The sequence below is a fragment of the Pteropus alecto genome, unplaced genomic scaffold, assembly GCF_000325575.1.
Source record: "Pteropus alecto unplaced genomic scaffold, ASM32557v1 scaffold57, whole genome shotgun sequence".
NCBI classification, from domain to species: Eukaryota; Metazoa; Chordata; class Mammalia; order Chiroptera; family Pteropodidae; genus Pteropus; species Pteropus alecto.
The window spans coordinates 8,661,002-8,685,581 of NW_006442508.1; the positions used below are offsets into that span (position 1 = coordinate 8,661,002).

At 40.4% G+C, this 24,580-nt stretch overlaps 1 protein-coding gene across 1 annotated transcript in view; it reads right to left on the bottom strand.

Moving 5' to 3' along the window:
• The window catches only part of LNX1 (ligand of numb-protein X 1), a 103,684-nt gene extending 89,172 nt beyond the window's left edge, over nucleotides 1-14,512 (bottom strand). Inside the window, exon 1 of the mRNA XM_006922500.3 lies at nucleotides 14,343-14,512. The gene's annotated coding sequence lies outside the window, so the exon portion shown is untranslated. The remainder of the gene's footprint in view (nucleotides 1-14,342) is intronic.
• Nucleotides 14,513-24,580: the final 10,068 nt, after the last annotated feature.

Genomic DNA, 24,580 nt, shown 5'->3' on the forward strand with positions numbered 1-24,580 from the left:
ATCATTTGGGTGATATATGAGAAATGCCTACAGTAACTGAAAAGAAATATGCCCTAAGAAATATAATTTGTTAATAAAATTAAACAGATCATCGGTTTATAAAATTCTTTGTTGGATCAGGATAAGAAAAACGGTCAACACTCTGATAGCTTTCTCTTATCTTTCTTCCCTACCTTTCTCCAAAACTCAGAATATGTAAGACATCAGGGCCTTCAACTAAATTATCTGAGAAGAAATAAGAGCTGTTGAGTGTGTTGTATTTTTACTATGGTGAAAGCATTGTTTTCTTCTGTAGGCACTTCACTCAGTCAGTCAGTCAGTCAGTCATTTAGTGTTTAAATGGGCTCTGAAGACTCATTGCCTGGGTTCAAATACCACCACCAGTGTGGACAATGATTTAAGCCTCTGTTTTCATTTCTGTAAAACAGAGATAATAAAAACCTACCTCACAGGATTGTTGAGAAGGTTAAACAAGATATGATACATAAAGCTCTTAGAATTATGCCTGGCATACAGTAAGTGTCCAATAAATATTAGCTACTATTCTTACATATATTGTTATTGAATTCATTTTGTCTCTGGCCTAGCTCAATTGGCCTGGAAACTGAAAACTATAGTTCCTATAAGGGGTCTTTTTACTATTTTCTGTAGTACTTTTTTATTCAATTATATATATCAATTGAATTTTATTTGAACAAAATTGAATAAAAATTATATATTATGTATATATTTCAAACCAGTAGAATATTGTCATGCTACATATTTTCATTTGGTGTAAGAATCCAAAATAATGGAGTTTTCGACATGCCTGATTAACATCTAGAAAGTCTCTTAGACAATTAGCCAATAAATATTTTTTGAGTACCAACTTTGAGTGAGGTAGTGAGTTGGGTGTGGAGGAGCTTGAGAGAGCTTGAAGGGACATGCCCCTGGTCTCAAGGAGTCCCTACTGCAGGGGAGGTGGCATGAATACAAGTGATCAGAAGCCCAGATACACAGTGCAAACAGAGGTGAGCACCAGGAAAACCTGGATCAACTCTCACAAGGAACAAGAATCCCACGCCACATACTACCCCTCAGCACAACTTTCTTCTTTTCTGAAAGTAAATGAAAAGGCCTTAAGTGTTCCACAAGAATATAGAAACCCATGAACAACCTGACAGGAGACCAGCCATGTTTGGGATCAGCACAGCGCTCATAAACTGTGTTATATCTTTTTTCTTTTCCAAGTAAAGTCCGAGGTTGTTTGTACAAACAGAGCCTTATCTCAAAAAAAAAAAAAAGAAACCCACAACCTTTCATTGGGTCAGCTTTGTGTTTACATTTCTGTACTGTGCTAATATGTCTGAAAGAACACTCTAGTCAGGAGGTTGAAGGGAAATAGGCAGAATGTGAAAATATTTAGAAATCAGCCTTTTCTTTACTACCCAAAGAGACCACCAAAGCCTAAGGTAAAGGGTGTAGGAGAAGATGAAGATGTTTCTGGTTAAATGTCACGGAAACCCACCCAGCTGCTATTTCTCGTCAAGGCTGATAGAAGGTTCTGGAACCACACAAGAAATGCGTTAAGTGGCATGAAAAACAGTTGAAAAATAAACATGAAAATGGAAATGGGCCAAATATTCTCATGTGTATTTGGTCCTGTCCATGTTTTCTCATGTATTGTACTAGAAAATGGTAAGAATTGCACTCTGGTTGTACCACTGAAGAAAAAATTCCACATTTCTGGGCCATTCCTTTATTGGTGAAATGGTGGGGGCCAGATTTTTGGTTTTCTAACTATGTTCTGGATGTCTCAGGATCTTCCAATGGAGGGGAGGAGCAGAGGGTAGATCTGTGGCCACTGCTCTATCCCGCCCAGTCCCAGCTCTACAGTTCCTTATGATATTCTGTCTGAAGAACCCTGGCTTGAGGGGGAAAAAAAGCACACTGTCAGACTAGAAACTTAAAGTCCCTTTCAGAAATAAAATTCTATGCTTATGTTCTAATAAGGTGGAGGTGTTTTGTTTCGGGTATTGGCTGTTAGGGAAAATCCTCTGACCCTGTGCCAGGCACTGTGCTAGAGGCCTTGTATATATTATATTATTTAATCCTCATGAATTCCCAGTTTTGTAGGGTTTCTTTTTTTTCAATTACCATATGAAAAAATTGAAGTGTGGCATGTAAGTAATTTACCAGTCACACCAAAAAAGAAGCAAACCCAGAAGGGGCTGCTGATTCCAGTTTCCGTTCCTAACTTATTTGCTACTTTGTCTCCCATCATCTTTCCTGATTATGACTAGTCAGAATCCCAATAATGTAACTAATCAAATATAAGACCCCCGGGAAATTAGAAGGTTAAAATCTCTTTAGACTTCACTGCAAGTAGGTCTTTCCAAGATTTCTGAATAAAAAAGTTCCTTTGACTTTATTGAGTGCTAAAATGCCTGAGACTGAGTGAATGGGGCAAGCAACAATGGCAGGTTTTAGATCCAACTCCCATTCTCTTTTCACTTTCCCTCTCACTCTCTCTCAGAGCCATTTGAATTCCCTGGCACTTACCCATGTACATAAACCAGATTCTTAATATAATATTAATGTAAACACTGCTGTATATATTTTCTGACTTTGCTTTAGACTAAATAAAGGCAATATGAATAAACAAAGATTATGAAGGAATTGACTGAACAAGAAGTCTTGGCTCTAAAGAAAGAACTAGGTAGACTTTTAAAAATATGATTAAGATCGTTTACCTGACGTTTCTTATTTCCAGATTACATCTTATAAACATGTATGATATATCATACTTTCTGACATAGATGTGCCTTTCTGCTGAACTGAGAAGAAATGATGAAAAATCATTAAGGCTTTAAAGGTAAACTATTTTCTCTCCCAAAAGTGAGCAAGGGGGCCTGTCAGCTTTGAGTCCATTTACTCCATGTGTGTGACCCTGGCTGAGGTGAGGAGAGAAAACAGCAAAATGGCTTTTTTTGCAGTTTGGAGAAAGAGCACGGAAGTGAATTCCCTCCTTGGGTGTGCATATGGGGGTTGGGGGAGGTACCACGCTATTGTGGCATAGGAACCATTCTTTCTTCCTCTCTTCTGATTTGGGGTAGAATAGAATAGAAACCTGCAGTGACTTTTAGAGATATGTGTAGTCTACACACTATAGTGCTGAGCAGTGCCAGGAAAAATAAAAATCTCCGTCTCTGTCCTTAATCTCTGCTTCCTTTCTCACCAGTTTATGGTCTCACCTGAAACCTGTACAGAAGTACTGCTACCTAACTTTCGAATTCTGAACTTCCATGGTTGACAACAAAGATACATTCCAGAGCAAAAGCAAGTCAGTGTCCTCAACCAAGAAGTTCATTAGAAGTCTTAAGCATAATGTCACTTGCACTAAAAGTCCAATAGACTTAAGAACAGCCTTTGAGAAATAGCCTGTTTGGAAAAAGAAAAATTTCTGTATGAGATAACTTACCAGAACAATGGGGTACTCGCTGCGCTATTGTCCTGCTAATTCTCCTTTAAATGAACACTGGCTTTATAGAAAACAGTTATCTGATCCAGTCATCAGAATAAACCATATACTCCACTAGAAAGGTAATGGATAAACATATCAATCGGCATGCTGCACTTAAGACTTTCATGTTTGCCTCTACCAAAATCACAAGACTTGACTCCGAAGCATGTTTTGAATAGTTGCACAAGTCACAGTTTTCTAAGAAAAGTAATGGGACATCATTAAAAAGAAAACATTCTTATAGTCAAATGGCAGTGTGTCCTGCATTGGTACCTTAACCTTGAGAAAGATGAAACATTGTAGCCATTTACTCTTCAGGTTGAAAGAGAACCTTAAATAAGGCATGTCTTTACTACTTTATAAAACAAATCATTCTACCTTTGGATAGCTCTATTAGTGAGGGAAAGTCTGTATGTTGAGCAAAAATTTACCTCTCTAGAACTACCGCCCTCCCCCCGCCCCGCTCCACTCTGACCTGCATAGGTGCCAGCATTATCCTGGGAGCTATTTAGAATATGTCTAGTTGCTTAAGATCTTTAATTATTTGAAGACAGACCCTGTGCCACTCCCACCCCCACACTCAGCAGCCTTGGTTCATTGGCATTCCTTCAGATTTCCAGACTCTAGGAGCCCAACCACTCTTCTCTGTAAGCTCCCTGATTTACCAGTTGTCCCTCCTACAATGTGGGTAAAATGAACTCTAAAACGCCAGGACAGAGCAAAATGGGAGTACCATTTCCAGAGCCAAAGGTTCTTTTTTTTCCAGTAACAATAGCAGCCACTGCAGTCCTGCTGCCTGAGCAGGAGACACTGCCCTGAGGTCTGGAGGAGGCTATTAGCAATTTTGGCCACATGGAGAGGAGGGGGAATCAAGGTTAATAAGGTAGAAAAGTTGGAGCTTTAAAAAACAAAAACAAGGGCTGTGAACACAGTTTACAAAATGCAAAGATATTTAGTGGCATTGAGAGGATTTGCATAAACAGAAAAAGTCCTCAATGGCTAAATAGTTCTGTACTGGAATCCTCAATGTATAACTGGATCCCCAGAACGAATGGTGTTTGGGGAATTGAGGGTCTCCCATTTGCTTGTAAGCATGCCTTTATTTTGATAAATCTTGTTGTTCTGTACTGATACAATAAATAACACAAGAAAAGAGAAATGGGAACCATTTAAACAAATGACAAGTCAAAGATACTTTTTCCCACCCAGAGCATAACACTGATGAACTTCTACTGAAATTCACTAATAAATGAAAAGTTAAATAATGACAGGCCAAGGACAGCTGGTGGAGGGGCGATGGGGGTGAACTGGAAGTCCCATAGCTCCAGATGCTCCTTACCCCACTTCTCACTCCCCTGCTTTGTCAAAACAACAACAACAACAACAACAACAACAACAACAACAACAACAACAACAACTCCAGAAGGAAAGTGGAGGAGATGTGCTATCACCTTGGTCTTCTCCCCTTATTCAGGGGAGGAGTGTCTGCCAGAAAGCCTTGCTTATGGAAAACTCCTCCTTGGCCTATGACAAACATGTTCGGAAAAATTCACCAAAGACATTCCTAAATAACAGATACATTTATCCTGCCAATGCTGTGCTGATCCATGTTGCAGTCTGAGGCAAAAGGAAAATGTGTGTCCCAATACAGATGTGTTTGTATATGTTTTTCTAATTAAATTTTTTTATTTAAATTAGTTTCAAGTATATAGTACATTGGTTAGACATCTATATTGTTCATAAAAAGATTCCCCCAATTGCTCCCTCCCTCCCTTATATTTTTTAATGTTTTTTTCCCAGATCATGAAAGTAGTTGAAAAAATGTGGGAAATGTAAAAAGTAAGTAGATTAAAACCTACAACAACATCGTTTTAAGTTTAAATATTTTATTTATACTTAAAACAGAATTAAAAAAAAATAGCTTCACTTCCCTGGCTTTAAAGGAAGCAGGCTCGTCAATAATATTTTCAAAACCTACCTCTTTGCTTATCCCATTGTCAACTGAGAAAATTGCCATATTTGACAATTCCTCTTGACTAAGTGATAATCTTAAATAATTTTTAAATAACTTTAGCTTACTTGTCCTGCTTTTATTTAAATTAATTTCGATCTTTTGTTCTTCATGGATTTTTTGCATTAATTTTGATTTTTTTTTTAAATTAAAAAATCTTATTGTGATTACTGAGTTTTTTGGTGCCCCCTTAAATTTTGTACCGGAAGGTGAGTACCTCATTTGCCTCACCTTAATCATGACTGTGTCGCTATTATTTTTAGAAACCCAAGGAGAGAAAGTTGGTTTCAAACTTGTTATAGCCACACCTCAGGGCAGAGATCACAGTCACAATCAGAAACACCATCCTGAACTTTGAAAACAAGAAATACCTAAGGAGCAACAGAATGGACTAGTGAAGCTAAATTGGTGGCCTTGTCTCTCTTCCTAAAATAATTATCAACATGTCTGTCTAACAATTTCCCTGGCTCTGGCTGGAACTCCTAAATTACATTATTAGGTGGAAAAGCAATTGCTAAAATTAAGGCAAATTTTATTTCCTATTAAAGCATATTTATAATTACATTTTAGATTATGGATAAATTGAGTGAGATTTGCATGTGTCAGTAATCAATATCAACTTGGTGCCATCATTTTTTTTTAATAAATGCCAGTTGTAAACTAGTGTACATAAGAAGACAAATGCTCAGTAGGCTACTCCTTAGCTTATAGATAGATCTGCAATAGGGGGGGAATCAGGGGCTTTAGTGACTTGAATAAAAATAGTCACACATAAGATAAAAACTATCTTCGAACCAAGAGCCTGAGTTGGAAGTAAGGGGTTGGGATAAGGTGTATATGGGGCAGGTTGGGGCATTGTATACATTGCAGAGGGAGGGAGGGCAGGTGCTTATGGGCTGTTGCAAAGGTTGGGGTTAGCTCTGCTCCTACTTAATATTTAAACTCATGATCTCTACGAGGGAGTAGGTAATTCATTAATGCTATCTGAATGACACTAGTCTGCAAAGCGTTGCCAACACTAGAAAGGACAGAAAAACATATAAATGGTCTTTTAAGAGGTCAAAATATGGTCAGGAAATTAAAAGAGAATTGAACTAAAAGGAATCAATGTAATACATCTGGAGTCAATAACTGAGAACATAGATATTCACGAAGTGGGGAAAAAAATGAAGGAAATAGTTAAATAAAGAGTCCCAAGTAGCTAGTGAATTAGATACAAGTTTAAGAAGCCAGGGCAGGTCTTCACAAGCTGATTAGAGAGCTTTGCCTCTCCTGACAGATTTTACTGCCTTTTTCCCTGAGGTGTGATGGCACACCTTTCATATTTGGGTCTGTTTGTAAGAACTCTGTCTCAGAAAAGATATACTTCCATTTCCTGGTCTATCAACATGAAGTAATAGAGCTGACTCCTACTAACAACAGAAATTAAGGCAGAGTATTTTGCATTGATCAAGGGCTCTGTTCATGCACATAGATGCCATAGGATCTTGGGAAGGCTGATGTCAAAGGAGAAGCATGGAAAAGAAGTGAGCTGGCATTCTTCTACCCAAGGCTAAAAATCAATTTCAGGAAATGCTTATGGTTTTTTAACAGATAACCAAGTTTTATGGAGGGAAGAATAGGATGAAGAAGATATTTGTATTTTCAACATTTTTCAGCTGTTTCAATTCTACAAGTATTCACTGATCACCTATTCCATGCCTGGCATTTGTCTTAAATTCTGTGGGAGTTCCCATAGGGAATTCAATTTCATCTTCAATGAGTTTAAGTCTAATTAGAAAAATGGAGTGTACATAGAGAAAAAAAGTTAAAACACCGCAAGAGAATACACAATATATATGGCAATGAGTATGGTTCTCCAAAATAAGAGCCAGAGACAAGTTTGGAGGAAAAGGAACAAGAGAGCAGCGTAGTGTGGTCCAGAGCAGTCAAGGAAAGTTCATGGAATACATAGCTCCTAGGGAGGATTATTAAAGATAAATGGGATTTAGACAGTGGGAAGAAATCTAGGTAGGGGGAAGAACCTAAAGAAATTCTTCAATCAAGGAAGAGGAATACATGTAGTGATGTTTGGTATTCCCACATGATGATCTGTATTTGAGATTTTAAAGTTATTTCCTTAGAAGTTACAGGATTTTGAGTGGGGTAAAGAGATTGGATTCTCACCAAGTGCAGGAATCCTGTTTACAACATCCTTGAGGGATGACCTACCAGCCTCTGCTTGAAACACCTACAATGATGGGAAGCTCATCAGTTTGCCAACAGCTGAATGCTTCCCTATTACTACTATGACCTTCGGCCCTTGTTCTGCTTTTCAGTATAACAGATTGCATTCACTCCTTCAAAGCACGACAGCTCCCAAAATTAAAGACAGCATTGATGGTTTCTCTCGTGTCTTCTTTTTGTCTCTGGTTCTTCCAATTGTCTGTCTTCCTGGGTATTCCAGGTGGTGGTAATTGGTCTGCACGAGATACTCTCTAGTTTGTTAAGATTTCTTGGAAAACACGGTTCCTGGAAATGAACACTTATCCAGCTGTGGATTAATGGTCTCAGGATCCAGTGGAATAGTCACTCCTTAACTAGGACACTACCTGTCTATTAAAGCAACCTAAGGTGGCCTTTAATGATTTGTTTTTGTAGATACATCACACTATTGACTGAAAAAACTCAGTAGGTCTTTAGAATATGAAACACTGTTATGCCTTGAACATAGAAATAAATAATGGTAGTGGTGAAGTCAATTCTGATTCTCCTTGCCTGTATTTCGCCCAATATTTCAGAGTCCAAGCGGATAAAGAATCTTTTCATAAGTAGTGGAAGAAGACTGTGTATATGCATGTCCATTGGGGGATGTAAGGTATAAAAGATGGCCCCCCAAAAGGTATGTTCACATCCTAAACCCCAGGACCCAAGATTGTGACCTTATTAGAAAAATGGTCTTTAAAGATGTAATTAAATTAAGGATCTTGAGAGGAGATCATCCTGGATTATCTGATTTACCCTAAATCCAATGACAAGTGTCTTTATGAGAGACAGAAGAAGAGAAGACACAGACAGAAAAGAGAAGCTGATGTGAAGACAGAGTCAGAGACTGGAGATATGTAGCCACCAGCCAAGGAATGTCTGGAGCCACCAGATGCTGGAAGAGTCCAGGAAGGGTTCTCTTCTGGAGACTTCGAAGGAAGCAAAACTTGACCAACACCTTGATTTAAAGCTTCTTGCCTCCAGAACTGTGAGACAATAAATTTGTGTTGTTTTAAGCCACCAAGTTTGACATAATTTGTTATAGCAGCCCTTCGAAACTAATATAAGAGCTATGTATTTTCAGGGGTATTCCCCCAGGAATAGGATGAACATTCCCAGCGATGCGTTCCTGCACTTCACACAGTGAAGGGATACAGAGAGTATGTTGAAGTGGCAACCACTCAGATTAATACATATTTAGGGATAGCTGTTCTTCCCTAGTATAAAAATGTAATAATTTCCTTTTAATCCATTGTTAAGTTAGAATACAGATGTCTTCAAGGATGACTGTTAAACCACATTTGCCAGGGCTCCAAGCGGAAAAAAAGGCCACAGATAGAATAGCTGAGGGTGTGTGTGTTGTCGGAGACATATTACAAGCATAACAATAATACGTAATGAGGAGTTTGAAAACACTAGGTGACTCATGTATTAATGTGAGTATGTAGGAGCCTAAACATGCAGCGTTCTATTCAAAAAAGGTCATGTGACTGACAAACACAGTCATAAGCAAGTTATGCAAATCATCTCAACAGATAGCAATGACATACTTAGACCACACCATCATGCATGTGCTGTTGTCATGCAGTGTGCCAAAAGGCCATTAAAGAAAATTCTTGGAGAGTTTCTGTTCTGCTATTGGTGAAGTCTTTTGTGTCCCTGTGACAAATGCATCAAACACAAGAAGCAAATAAGAGTCACTGGAAAATAATGGTGGAATTTAAGTCCACACATTCCAAATCATGAATTAAGGATGTTAAAAAAAATGGCCCTTGTTAATTAGGACAGAATCACTGCCACTGTTAGAAGTGTACTAGTCAATCCACCATGTTGAGGAGTGTGGCTCCCCAAGATGTGGAAGAGGTTCTTCTAGAAAAGCAGGGGAAGAAAGCCAGAGGTGAAGAGAATAAAAATAAAGAGACTATAATAAAAACTGTAGATTTCAAATTTGAAAGTCATCTTGTCTACCTCCTACCTGAAGTAGAAATCCCTACTCCCCTCTTCCATTTAGAATATAATATAAAATGAAGCAATAAGTATTACTATTTAATAAGCAGTTGACTAGGTATAAGATACTGTGCTAGGTACTCTACATGTATTTTCTCATTTAATCTTTAAAATGATTCTTTGAGATCAGTGATATAATCTTCATTTTACAGATGAGTGTATGTGCTGCTAAAGACACAAAACCTCTTTGGCATTCATTCATTCATTCATTCATTCATACATTCAGCAAACACCAGGCCCTGAATATACCAAAAAAATAATCACCTTCAATGACAGAGAACTCAAAAGGCAACCTACTGGACTTATGGACAACTCTAATTCTTAGAAAGTTCTTTATATTGATCTGACTGTGTCTCTGGTTAACTAAACAACAGGTCACTGTGGTATCTTCATATCTCTCAGAACAAAATGAGCCGAGAGGAAAAGGTGAATGTAAGAGTTTTACAGAAGACAATCAACATTTCCTGTTTCTGATTTCATCTCAGTGCAGTTTTTGTACTTAGAAACTTGTATGGTTTTCATGTTAACTCTTATTCTTTGGGGATAGTAGATGGTTAAATTCCATTAACCCCAGAAGAGTGATGTAGTTTTCCTTCCAAATTGTTCTGAAAAGCCCTAGACACTTTGGACGCAGTGTCAGAGGACAATAAATTTGCCACCCACATAAAAGCAAGTCTATGTGATGCCAACACACAAATATTAGGGATAGTTTAATACGCCATGATGTCCGTGAAACTGAGGCATTGAGAAGGACACATTTTTGAGCCTCCCTCATATGTCCTCTCTTGGCAGCATCTTACGGAATGGCCTTTTAAGTTGTCATCATCCTAAGACTTGATTTTCTCCACTTCAAGGAATTCAAATCTGAAAAAGAGATACTGGAAGCCAGGAAGCTGAGAATCACTGCATCAGGAGAATCCACTGTTTACTTATATTGCAGAATCCTACTACCCACAGTTCTGCAAAAGACCAGACACTGCACGGGCAGCTACCCTACCCTGGAACTCCAAGGTAAACAAGGTAAGCTTTGTTAGCAGGCTTTCCTTCTAGGCCCTTGGGGGCCTTTCAGGAAATTTGTTTTGTTCAGAGTCTTTGGCACTCAGCGTACTACTGTTTCCATCATTATTATACCCAGACTATAGCATGATCTAAGAGGTCTAACTGTAACCAATATAACAAATATTTTTGATAGTAATATAACAATAGTGAAGATGTACGGAGTACTTACTACATACTTGGCATTTACATGAAATTGTTTCAGTTATTCCTCACAACAGCTTTGGGTTTGGTAAGTATCCCATCTTCCAGATGATGAAACAGACAAAAAGATATTAAGTAACTTATTTAGCCGTAATTACATGGCAGAACTGGGCCTTGAACACAGATCTGTCTGATTCTACCCACTACATCTTCCTTTCAAGAAAATAATACTAGTAATGGCTACATGCCAGGTATTATTCCAAGCACTTAATATATTTAAACTCATTTAATCTTCACAATAACTCTAATTTACAGCTGAGGTAAAGCGGGGTTAAATAACCTATCCCAGGTCACACAGCAAGTACACAGCAGAGCTGGGTTTTGAACCTAAACAGTCTAACGCCAGAGACCAGACCACTATTCTAAAGCAGTAGCACTGTTCCACCTTGAACTGAATGCATAAGGTTAATATTTCCTAGAGAGGCATTGCCTACCCCTCTGTAGTCAGTATGACCTACTCACCCAGGTGTGGAGCTCATGTAGCTTCTATTATAGGACAGAGGTGGTTTGTGAAGTATACCATTTTAGCATCTCTCTTTTGGGAAAAGGTAGAGAAGGAAACTAATGGGCAGGGAGGTTGAGGTTCTTCCCCAGGGTCCCCTAAGCAAGCGAATGGTAGGTTCAAGGTTATAAACCCCTGTCCTTAATCCACTAGGCTGTTATCTTGCTCTTGAAAGGTGAAAGCCTGTCTTATCTTTTCAGGATAGGGTAAGATCTGAAGAAAGTTCCAAGGACCATATTTGCTCTCATGCAATGCCTCAAGGTCATCGAAGGACGGAGGATATTCCATTAGAGGGACAAATCATATCCAAAAGATCCACAAGCCCTCCTTCCACAGAAAAGTCTCCAAACCAGTTGCCTTCTCCTCCCAGTGACTTGGCAGGTAGCTCACCCAGGCTGCAGCGAAGGGTGTTTATCTGAAAGATTGGAGGAGACCAAACGCCCAGTCTGCCCTGCAAGATAGTACAATTGAAAGCAGAAAGGGTAGTCTGCCAAGTCAGATTACAGCAAATGACAACAGGATATGGCCCCGCCAAAGACCTGTGGAGGGCCACGTTTTGTGGGTCTGTTGAGGGAGAGGTAGGAGTAATAGCAGCGGCCAGCAGCCCCTAAATGCGGCCTGGGAGGCTAGCAGAAACCAATCTGACCGACTTGTTTAGTGACACAATTTAAGCATTCTCCTTCCTCCTGCCTGTTTTTTTTTTTTTCTCCTATCCGTTAACATTAGAGTTAATTACTTAGAATGAATAACCATAACAAGAACTATCAGGGTTCCTAACAGTGTAATCACATAAGATCTTTTACCTCAATAGGATCAGACTACTTCCTCCAAACAACCCAGGAAAATGCCTTCAAGAAGGATGGACCTAGCCTTTATGTGGCACGCACCTAGCTCCAGACACTGTCACTTGATGCTCCGTATGTTACCTCATTTACTTCTCGTGACAACATTATATCATAGGCATTATTATCTCCTGTTTTACTGATGGATAAACTGAGGGTCAGGAAGTTAAGTAACTTGCTCAAGGACATAAATAGAAGAAGTTGTACATTTTTCAATCGGACCTTACTGCCACTTGAACCAAGAGATGGTGTTACTACAGGAAGGGAACCACTGTGGATCTTTTCATTCTTTTGGACAATATTCATGTACAAATTATTCTAGAGAGCAACTGCATTCTAGGTAACCTGACCCTGAATTCCTGTCTCTATAGTTTTTTTCCTTTCTTATGTCTGGGAGCCTGGTAGCCATAGCTTTGTTCCTCTAATAGCCAGAGAGGCTGACATATAGTGATGAAATGATTTGTTTAATCATAAATTAACTGCTGTGCAAAGAACAGCAGTAGTCTTATGGGAGGTTTGTGGCTTTAAAGACAAGTTTTTATCCAGAAGAGTCAAGATCTAAGAGATTTTTTTCTCTCCTCTGCTGACAAAACTCTGAATCAAGTGAGAACACTAGTAAGAAACAAGCAAGAGCCACCACTGAAACACACCAGCTCAGGAGAAAAGAATAGACACAAAGGTCAATTAAAGAACAATACAAGCCTCCAAGGAATAAGAGGGAGGTTGGCAGCAAGCACAGGGCAGACTCTCAGTGGTGAGAAGCAATTGTCTGAGACAAAAATTTTCTCAGCTTGTTTTAATTTATACTTTTGAACAACTGACATGTACTTTGAATTTCTGGGTGGATGAATATGAGCATAATTCCTAAGAGGTTATTCTTTCACAAATATATCTGCTAACTGAAATTTTAGAAAAATAACCGATGAAGAAACCCAGAGTAAAATGCCTGCCTGGAAGGTGAATTTCTTTCCCAAGTTTATCCCAGTAGGGTACTGGGTTTGGAGGTGGTTTCTTTCCTTTCTCTAACAACGGGACTGGGTGTAGAGCTATTGTGCTGTCAAGAGCAGAAGTAGTAGGCTGTGTGATCAGGACTAAGAAAACAAAAATGGATCCTAGAGGTAAAATTACTTAAAAAAAAAAAAAAGTCAGGTCCTGGCAGATCAATCTCCTTGGTATATTTATTATTTTTAAAAAAAAGAGAGAGAGAGAGTGGATGAATTCAAAAAAATTAAGTGTCAGACCTGAAGTTAACATTCTTGTAAAGCAATGAGGAAATAGAATTTACTTGAACTGAAGGTGAACAGGCAGCCAGTTCAGGTCTGAAAGTAAACGATTCTAACCAGGCTGCAAAGTGGCTTTAAAAAGAGTGTTCGACGAAGAACAAAGGAAACAGTAGACTTTTTTTTTTTAAAGAAAGAAGGAGGGAAACTGGAGCGGAGGGCTCCTGAGAAAGGCAACAGAATTCATCTGCCTGAGGAACAGACCTTCAGGGGTGGGGGATAAGCAATTAAGGACATTTCACCAGTTTAGATCGAAATGACTTTGGTGTGATGAATTCAGAAAGTAAGGCAAATAAGGCAATTCTGTATTCAGTTGGTGCTAGCCTCTCAACCCCCACTAAACAGACTGAACTGGTCTGCACCTTTGAGTTAAGTTTCAAAAAAGTCTCCACTCGACTCCAGGGTTAAAAAAAAAAAAGAAAAAAAAATCGGATCTACTTCCCAGACCAGTGGAAGCTGGATTAATGATTAAGAGAAACAAAAAGGATTAACTATCTGGCCTGGGAGAACTTTCCTGTGCAACCAAAATGTCAAAGGCATCCCTCTGCTCTTCCCTCTCAAAAGGGCTTCTCCCTCTGGGGCAAACACCCAGGGCTAAGCCATTCAGCTTAAATTTTTCAGTCAAATTCCTCATTCATATTCCTCAGGGGCCAGCGGTCTAATGCTGAGAGAAAAATGAAGTGTTTCAGCTCACCTTTTTAAGTGTCTGTCTGAGGCTCTCAAAGCAGTAGCAGCCCCTCAGCTCTCATGCCTTGTGGGTGAATCCAGCAGCTCCCTGGGCCACCGGAGCTGTGACCAGCCTCATCCTTGGTGTACAGGTGCCTAGAGGAAGGAGGAAGGCATTGGTTGGTGGAGAGCAGGAAATGTGTGACATCATGGGAGCCTCGACAGGTAAAACATTGCTGAGACCTCAGCTACAGAAACAGCCAGTAGGTCCCGCCCACCTGTCATTTACCTGAATACCTGAGAGCAGGTAGGTGGCGTCTCTGCGTGGTCAAATGAATCAGTTAGAGCAATTTGCCAGATGGAATGTACTTTCTTTCCTGAGCACAGCACGTGGCCAGCCCCGTGGACAGATCTGAATTTATATGCCTGGTTGCTTCCGTGGCCCCCTCCTCCCACCCTCCCCAAAAGCTGCCTACAAAAATGTTTAAAAGGAAGTACAAACACCAAAATAAGACGGTAATTTAGTGGGCATAAAAAGGAAGAGTGTGAATTTTGACCTCATGGGAAATATCTGAGATTTACCCCCAAATTCCTTTTTGAATGACATTCTTTGAACCCTAAGTGGTTCTGTTATGACATAAGAAATCAGACATGATATTTCAAATGTATCTAAAAAAAAATCTAAATATAGCACTTGTCAGCTATTTCAAAACCAGGTTTGCAAACACTTTTTCCCTATTTTAATTCCACATTCAGGAGTGTGTAAAACCTTGGTCATTCCTACCTCCACTTGCCTGGCAGTTAGAGTCACAAGGAAGTTACAGATCACTATAGGTCTGCAATTAAGAGCAATTTAAATGATTCAGATTCGAATAATAGTACAGTAATAAGGTGGCATTGTCTGCTAGTTAGAGCCAGGACAGAGGAGTCAGAATTATTTCTGTCCCAAGCTTGGAGTATGACCCTGGACAAGTCACTGGTTGCTTGCTTCAGCTTTTCCAGCAGGAAAGGACAGGGTAATGCTATAGCCCAGCCAGCACCACAGCTGTGAGTTATTATCACTGACTGTTAAACCCTTTGGCATCTTTCATAGGATTGTAAACAACTCCCATCATTGGATCTAAATGCTGTGTATTTCTGTGGCCCCCGTCCAGTATCTTTGGACAATTTATTCACCCTCTGGAATGTATTACCTGGGGAAACTGTGGTCCTCCCTCCCAGGAGGGTGGCCTGCTTGCCCAGAGATACCTTTTCCCCATTGAGGAAAAGAAATGTTGAAATTTGTATTTTTCCCCCCATTCTGTCTCCCTCTTTCCTGTTTTCCCCTTCTACTACTATTGAAATTGCTTTGGTTCCACAGGTTCTAATATTGTACTATTTTAGAGGGTTTTAGACCAGTTGGTTGGTGTTGTGGCTCGGGGGAAGAAGGACGAATGGGAAGCAGGAGAGGGGGAGGAGGAGGGAAGGAAGCAAGGTCTTGATTCTTTCTCTTGGCCTGACTTTGACTGGGTGCAGCTAGTCTTTCAATACCTTGTAAAACAACCAGGGAGGCAAAGAGGAGAAATTTTAGTCAAAGGAGTGGGTACAGAGAAGGCATTTGCCAGAGGGTTGGCTTCTCTCCTGAGTTATGGAGCCATTCCAGACAGCTCTAAACTATCTTCCCCACCTGGAAACTGGGAGCTCTTTGAAGAGAGTTGGAAGCTTAAAAACAAAAAAAATCCACCATTCATATTTTTATCCAATAGAAACTAAGGTAGGTGTGGCTATTCCTTTATTTTTAAACAACAAAGATGAAAGCAGCAAAGCCTTTATATGCAGGTCTTTCAGAGAACCGTACCAGTCCTCCAGTTTGATACTCAATCAGCGAAGCAAAGGCTTCTCCTTCACTGGTCAGGGTTTTCCCTGGGACAGGAGGAGGAGCTGGGCGAGCCTGCCAATTTGATGAATCATCCGGAAAGTTCACCTCCAGCAGTCTTTGCAGCAGCCTGCCTTCCTTGTGTGTCAGTCATGCCTCACCTTTTCTGAAGGGCAGCAGGTCCAACTTGGGAGAGGAGAACCACAGACAGAATTTTGTTTTTTTTTGTGTGGGGGGAGGGGAGAAGACTTGTAGAGGAAAAGAATTTATAAGAGGTTACAGTGCATAGTGCTTTATCCAATAGCCTCAGCCTATGGAGCTTCACTTACAATATTCACATACACACGCAACCATCTGCATATATGGTCTGATGAATAAAAATTAAAAACAAGAGTTAAACCAGGAGCAGAGTTCACTCCCAGGTACAATGTATAAAAAACAGGAAAAAACAGATGTATTTCACATAATCAACCATCTCAAGTGAGATGCATCATGGTACTCCTGGATTTAGGACAATCTTTAAAGGTGTAAAAAACCAATATGGGCTTCATTATTCCATTAGGGTCGTTGCATTATTCTGGAAATAATATTTCCAAAATACTGGTGAAAAGATATATATAATAATCATAAAGACCTAACTTTGAATAAGTACTTAGCAGGTGCTAGTTCTTAGCACCCTACGCCAAGTCTAAAAAGTCTAAAAGTTAGATGCTATTACTATTTGCATTTACAGCTGGAAAAACCAACACAGAGAGAGGCTGAGAATTTACTTAAGGACAGCACAACCAGCAAGTGGCAAGGCCAGAGCAATTTTAACCTCTGGAAAGAAAGAGAAGGGAGGCTCTGATTTCATGCTCACTGGGCAACTTCCTGGACACTATCCTCTAATCAGAAGGAAGTGCCTTGAAGAAGTGGCCCGGGGAGTGTAGTGTCTGGGAAGAAATGTCTCCAATTGCAAATGAATTAGTAACCTGGTTTCTACATTGAGAATATATGTGTAGAACATATATACGTATGGACATATTTATGCATATATTTATGAGTAAACACACCGGGAAATCCATCACTCCTAGTGCATACTTGAAATCATCTTTTTGAGGCCTATCAAACCAACCCCAAGAAGGGAAGGCCAAATTGAGGGGCCCTTAGGAATGATCAGTTGTAACTACCTATGTCATCTTTTATGGTTATTTCTCTCTATAACTTGATCAGTTTATCACTTTTAAAATTTGAAAATCTTATCAGAACAGCCATAAGAATATGAAACTCCATACAGCTGGATGAAATGAAATAACGTAAAATTAAGTTTCAATAAGAACCACTGCCAAGATGGACGGTTTAGACCAGGATTGGCAAAATTCAATGCACATTGCTCCACTCCTGCCTCCCGAAACATTTTCTTAGTCGTTGTGCTCTTGAGCGCAGAGGCAACCTCAGAATCTTCAAAATATAAGTCCAAGCACAGTGTAATCTCTGTCCTTAGTTTGACAGTAAGTGGGAGGAATAATCAGGAAAGGAAAAGATTAGCGTTGGCTGGTGCCATTGAGGAATATTTCATGGAGAACAGAACATAAATTAGACCTTGAAGGATTTGGAGACATAGTGAGAGGGCAAACAGTTCTAGGCAGGGCAACATCATCGGTGGAGGCAGGGATGATCTTAGCCGTGTATTTTGGAGACAAAGCTGTGTGGGGGTGGGGGAGAGGGGAAGATCAGACAATGAAATGTTCATCCTGCCAGGGTGAGGAGGATCCGTCACATGCTAAATTTGGATAGGTAAGGTGGGACCAGATTATAAAGAGCCTCAAGAACTGACTGCTTCAGGTCTTTACAGTACTGCTGGCTACTTCTCTCGTGATGGTTAAACCACTTAGAAAAAGAAAGAAGAAAGAGAGAGGGAGGGAGGGAGAGAGAAAGAACAAAAGAAAGAAAGGAAGAAAGGAAGAAAGGAAGAAAGGAAGAAAGGAAGAAAGGAAGAAAGGAAGAAAGGAAGAAAGGAAGAAAGGAAGAAAGGAAGAAAGGAAGAAAGGAAGAAAGGAAGAAAGGAAGAAAGGAAGAAAGGAAGAAAGGAAGAAAGGAAGAAAGGAAGAAAGGAAGAAAGGAAGAAAGGAAGAAAGGAAGAAAGGAAGAAAGGAAGAAAGGAAGAAAGGAAGAAAGGAAGAAAGGAAGAAAGGAAGAAAGGAAGAAAGGAAGAAAGGAAGAAAGGAAGAAAGGAAGAAAGGAAGAAAGGAAGAAAGGAAGAAAGGAAGAAAGGAAGAAAGGAAGAAAGGAAGAAAGGAAGAAAGGAAGAAAGGAAGAAAGGAAGAAAGGAAGGAAGGAAGGAAGGAAGAAAGAAAGAAAGAAAGAAAAAGACAAGAGGGAAAGAAATTCAGTATTTTGGCCATGGGGTAATTTATTAAGAATGACAATGTTTTCAGTGTTGAGCTAAACTTCCATGACATGCCATTTCGGCTACCATATAAATGTCTTTCTCTTTAGAAGCAGGCCACCTTTTCAGTCACTGCACCCTGTAAACTTTGTTCCTTGGAGAGGCAGGTGGAACGTATTAGAAAGCTCTCTGAACTCAAGGTTGGGCCTGTCCTACTTAACCAGGCAGCTCACTTGGGCTTTTTGATTAGTTTAAATTCTTTTATGTATCTTGACAGGGAAATTTAAAGGGGGAAAGGAGGTCTGTTTTCAAAGCTCTTTCCTTCTATGTCACCACAATGAAGGTTGGCGTTCTCAAGGATTCCTCCTGGCAATGAACCTATTGCTAAGCTCATGTCTCGTGATTCGTCAGAATTACTTTGCCCTTATTTGCTTCCTTTTTATTTTCATGGCATATTTGTAGAATTGTCTAAGAAAACTGAATACCACAACATATGTGCACACATTCCATCTAATTTTAATAAAAAGAATCCCTTGAAAAAGCCTCTTTGGCTAAAATTATTTAGCATTATGAGACAGAATTACTGTATACATTCTGTCACATTGATCTCAGTTTTTTAAAAAGGAACTTAGCTCCAAATTTTCATTGGCTAATTATAAGTACTTAGCATGATGCAAATAAACAGGTCTCTGAAGGGCAATTTTGGAAAATAATAGTAACAGTCACAAATATCAGCTGATGTGATAGATGCCATCTGGTTCCGTGTATTGGGAAGAGATTGCGTTTCTCCCTCTAACTCACAGCCTGTTTATTGCCTGGTTTGCAGATGAACTTCTAGGATAGTCTTTGTGTCTAGAATTTAGGAGCAGACACTCCTCCATTTTGTGTGCTTTTCGGGTAGAGGGAGTACAGAAGTTATTGGAGATGGCACATATATTATGAAGGCTTAGTACACACGTTTGTGGCCAGAACACTTTTCTTTAGTAGGAATAAAGAAAAGGACTATATTGTTGCTGTCTCTATAACTGTCACAAATCCTATATTCCACACCTGTAAATATCTTTATGTTCCTATGAGTCTATTCTTGCATAAACCAGGTCAGTTATTCAATTTTTTGGTGATGGTTGTAGCTATTTTGTAATTTGTCATATCTTTGTTTCTTTATTGATTCCTTCATATAAATATCCACTATAATTGACTCAATACCACCTATCAAAGATGTAAAATGTCTCTTCTCCTTGTTAACTTTGGCTCCATCCTGAGGGCTTCCAGGTCCTCCTAGATGACCCTATCAGCATCCTTGACGTCCTCAACTATAAGGACATTTACCTCTACTCCTCTTAAGCTGCCCATTCTCAGGGCCACCCCTTGGAACTTTTTATTATCCAAAAATCTTCCATTTCAAAAAAATCTGAGAATGGCACTCTCTGCTGTATTCTCTTAACCATTCAGGTTTTTCACTCCCTTACTCAAACTTGGCCTCCTTCTCTGAACTGATTGTGATCCTTGGTTTATGGACTTCTGTACGTGACCCAAGAATATCCATTCCCTACTGTTTTCACTTCAAGCCTATCTGGCCCACACCCCACTTCCTTGCTAGCATTCTTGACTTCCTCACGACTTGGAGAAACCATGGCACCAGCCTTCTCTCTTCCTACAGGCACAAAGACTGGTGCCACTAGGTATACCCTGCAATGCCAGCTGCGCTTGTCACTATCCTTAGCAATCCCAGTCAGTGCCTCTTCCTTTCCTCCCAGTGATCATCTCACCTTCAGTTCATTTGCTTTGCCTGTTGGTACATGAGACTCTTCATGATCTGGTCCCTGACTTCCTGTCAAACCTTATCGACATCTTCTTATCTTTCCATCCACACAATACTACTCCCCCAGCCCCCATGACTAGTAACACTGTGTTAGAGGGGAGCACTCCCCTGCCCCAATTTCCACAGGAAAGTGGTTTCCAGAGCAAACTCTATGCTCTTCCCTTTACTCACTCTGTCCTACGAGTCCCTTACCGGGAAAATGAGCAAACTTGGTTTTGCTCCTCACTTCTCTGTCTTGAGAGCGAGCCAGCCTTTTTCTGTGTTGTTCCATGCTCTGGGCGGGCTTCTGTGTGAGAAGCTGCCATGCCCAGTCTGGATGCCTCCATACTCTGTGTTTCCTTGTTCCAGGCTTTGTTTTCCAATTTCGCCATTACCATTTAAAAGGTGATATTTGGGCCTCCATAATTATGCTTGTGAATTTTTCTCAAATTATCTGCAACCCAAGTGGGAAAGAGGGAACTATTTATTGGGGTCCTCCCTGGATACATCAAAAAACCTGACTGTTTGTGGTTCCCATGACAACTGGGGTCTCTCGCTTCTAGGCTCTTACCCCTGCAGCACCATCTTAACATTTCTCGTTCATTTACCTTTGCCTGGATTGGTGTTATGCACTTCATTTGTGTTCTCTTACAGAATCCTGGCAGAAATCCCACAAGGGAACTCTACTTAACAGATGAAGAAACTGAATCTCTAAGAGGTAAAGTAACTTGTCCAACATGCCCAGCGGGTCACAGGCAGACCTGAGACTCAGGTATTACTCCTCCTTTGGCCTGAGAAACTCCTACTCCATCTTCAGGGCTCAGCTGCAATGCCTTCTCCTTCCCAGCACCTTCTCTGACTCCCCAGGCAGATATCAGTGCCTGTTTTGTGCTCTCCACACACTCGACTTCAGCCATTATTTTACTGATGGTAATTTTTAAAAGACTCTCTCCTCTCCAGACAGCTAAGTAGGGAACATGACTTTTCATAGATCCGCAGGCCATAGTCCAGCACCTGGAGGAACTTAGCCCAATGTCTTTGATATATATTAGTTAAAAGGACTAAAGATGAATATAAGGGGAGAAATGAAGGAATGGAGAGAATTCACATTAAGTTAAATCTTGAGGTATCTCTTCCTTTTCCCAGAAGTCTAGACCTGTAGACCTCAAGCTGGGAACTAATTTTATTATATTTAATTTTAAAATAATGCCACAGTCTAGACATCCGTATTCATTTATTCACTCACTTATTCACAAATTTATTAACACTGTTAAGATGCTAGTCAACGTTAAGGATGAGAAAAATCTGTTTTTAGGAACATAGTCAATGGAGAAGCAGAGGTCAAGACCAACGATTAAAGCACAAGGCCGAAATTGCTCTGATGGAGGGGTGGAAGAGGTAGAGTTGCATGAAGGAGGAAAGTGAGCTTGTTTCTTCTCATTTAAAGACTCCAAGTCATTAAAAAGTACTTGCCCAAGTTTGCCCAACAGGTAAATGTTGGAGCCAACACTGGAATGCAGTCAACTTGCCTTAGAGCCTGTAATCTTCCCAGGAGCCCATACAGCCTCTTCTCAGCCCTTAGCCACATAGGGCCAGGTGGAAAAGGAAGCCTACGGGAACATGGACCTAACCTGCTTCAAAATTCTGTGCATGTCCCCCCAGAGAACCTGAGATCCCTTCCACCTTTCACAAATATAGAAGCAGGTTCTCTCGGTGGGTATAAAGACTAACTACTTCTCCAATTTGGTCTCAGTTTCATGCCCATAGTTAGGATTGGCTGGCACCTTGGGAGAACTTTAAAAAGACTTGGGTTCTCAGGTGATGGTAACAACTGAATTCAGATGAACTGAAATTCCTTTAAGGTGGAGTTGGCAACTTCAGTAAACCTTTTTAAAAGATCCCTACCTCAAATCTCATAAGCTTTTTAAGTGTTGTGTAATTTAAATCCCATCTAATTTGATTTTTTGTATCTTTAGTCCTCGGTGAAGAACAAACTACCATTTTCCTCACAACCCTCTACATACTTGCTATCTAATAGAGTGCTCTATCCAGGCCTACGAGCCCAACTTCTTCAAACTTTCCTGAGGGAGTTGAAAATTCATAGTAACTAGTAACATAAAGTAACTCACAAAAAAATGTCCCTCTAAGGGATGGAGTAGAAAAGGCAAAAGCAAGAGGAGAAGCATGTTGCTGGCCTCCTTGGGTGTGATAAGCACAATAGAAGCCAGCTTTCTAGGTGGGGAAGTGTTTTCTTTCCCGAGGAACTTTCACTTCCATCCAAGAAAGGGCAGGTCTTCAGAAAATAGGGATCACTGCCAAGAAGCCATCTTTTACTTCTCCTAAGTCAAAGCATACATGTAAGAAAGAGAATACCATGAAAATCACTCACCATTCTTGGGGAGACAGCCTCTTGGTCAGATTCTGACTAACAGAGTATCAGTAGAGTAAAGTTCATTTGACTTTTCTGACATCATGAGCAGGTGAAGATGCTCCTTTTCAACTTGGACAGTGAAGTTGTCCAAGGAGGCAATGGGTGAGTGCCTCCTCCTTTTAGCCCTTAGAGCTAAATTCCCCACGAGCGCCTTTCACTAATCCATGAGCAGGTACCTGGAGTAAACAAGGGCAGACTTCCTGGTGGTCATGAAGCCACAGTGAGGTGGAGTGGTGAGCATGGGTTGGGCGATGTGGAGGGCGGTCTTCTCCATGTCCAGTTCTAGTTACTCCAGCCCCAGGAGCATCCATCTCTTCCCAAGCTCAGCATGGAAGCTGCACTTTTAGTTTAAGGAAGTTTAGATTATCGCAGAGTAATGAATACTTTTCCCTTCTATTATCCTTTGCTAATTATGAGAATGTGGAATTGTTATCATTACGAACCTTTCCTGGAATCCCCCATCACTGAGAAGCTCAACTAGTTGTAGTTGGAGATGTTGACCTCACCTGGAGCCAAGGGGCCAGAGCACGGGTGAGGCAGCAGGAGCTCAGCCCCACTAGCATAGGAGAATGTCTGAGGAGAGGCCAGCATTTTATTTTCAAATTCATTCAACTCAGTTCAATAAGTGTTTATGAAGTGCTCAGAGCTAAGAGCAGTGTTATTAACTGGGCTGGGTAATAGAGGCCCCAGATCTCCAAGTTCCCTGTTTGTGTTGTCTTAATATGAGGCTTTGTCAATATCAGTGCCAACCATCAGCCCAGGGTGGTCAGGCCGGTTCTTCCAGTTCAGTTTGTACCCCTAATGTGATTTGGCAAGGGGAAAGGCCATCCTTTCAGTCCTCTCCCACTTTCTCTTAGTTGCTGGAGGAGGTGGACTGGAAGTGCAACTTTGACAAGTCCTGCAACAGGTGGACTCACAGCCCCATGTTGGGTGACTATAACTAAAGTAGCTGGTTCTTCTAGGTGATTTGGCTGCACCTGGATCAACACTGTTCATGTTTTTCAATATCACATAACTGTGGGGATTTGGTAGAGGGGACAGTAGTGCTAAATGTGTTTCTTCCTCATCTGTGCCCCTACAGGCTGCTGCACACACCTTTGAACATGAAGTTTGGAGAAGATCTGTGAGATTCCTGGACAATCCTCAATCCATTTCAAGGTAACATCTTTTCTAGGATAAAGGAACCAGGAACCATGTGCCAGCGGTCACCAACAGGCCAGTCCCAAGTGCCAGCCATCTCAAAGCAAACTCTCCAAACTGATTACCATGATTTCTCCCTGCCCCTTATCCCCACTCCTACAAATCTCCCCATTCTATAGAATCTGTATACCATCTACCCTCTTTACCCCTACTTAAATGGCTGTCTTCTGTTAGCACCAGTGTTCTCCCTTGGAAATGATCACATGAGATTTCTTAAAAAAGGAAAAGTGGATCCTCATCAGGAAGGCTTAGGATTCTCTGGTACGATGGAAAGAGGGACAGAGTGAGAAATAGAAATCAGGGTCTTTCAATGAACATTCCCTAAGTAACGGAAATGAAACTAGCCTCTGCAGTGATATAGGGATGGATCCAAATGTAACAAGTGAGCTCTGCTGTTTATGATCTTGACACCACCATTAAGGATTAGTCTAGGTCCTAAGAGAAATAGATGCTGAGATGAGATTGGACATGCAAGGATTTTATTAGGGAAAACACTGTGTGAGCTACAATGGGATAGGAGCTGAGAAAGATTGAGAGAACACACGAAGAAGCTTAACAATGTCTTGGTTGAATGAATGTACAAATGAACAAAATACAGTTTAGAAAGGGAA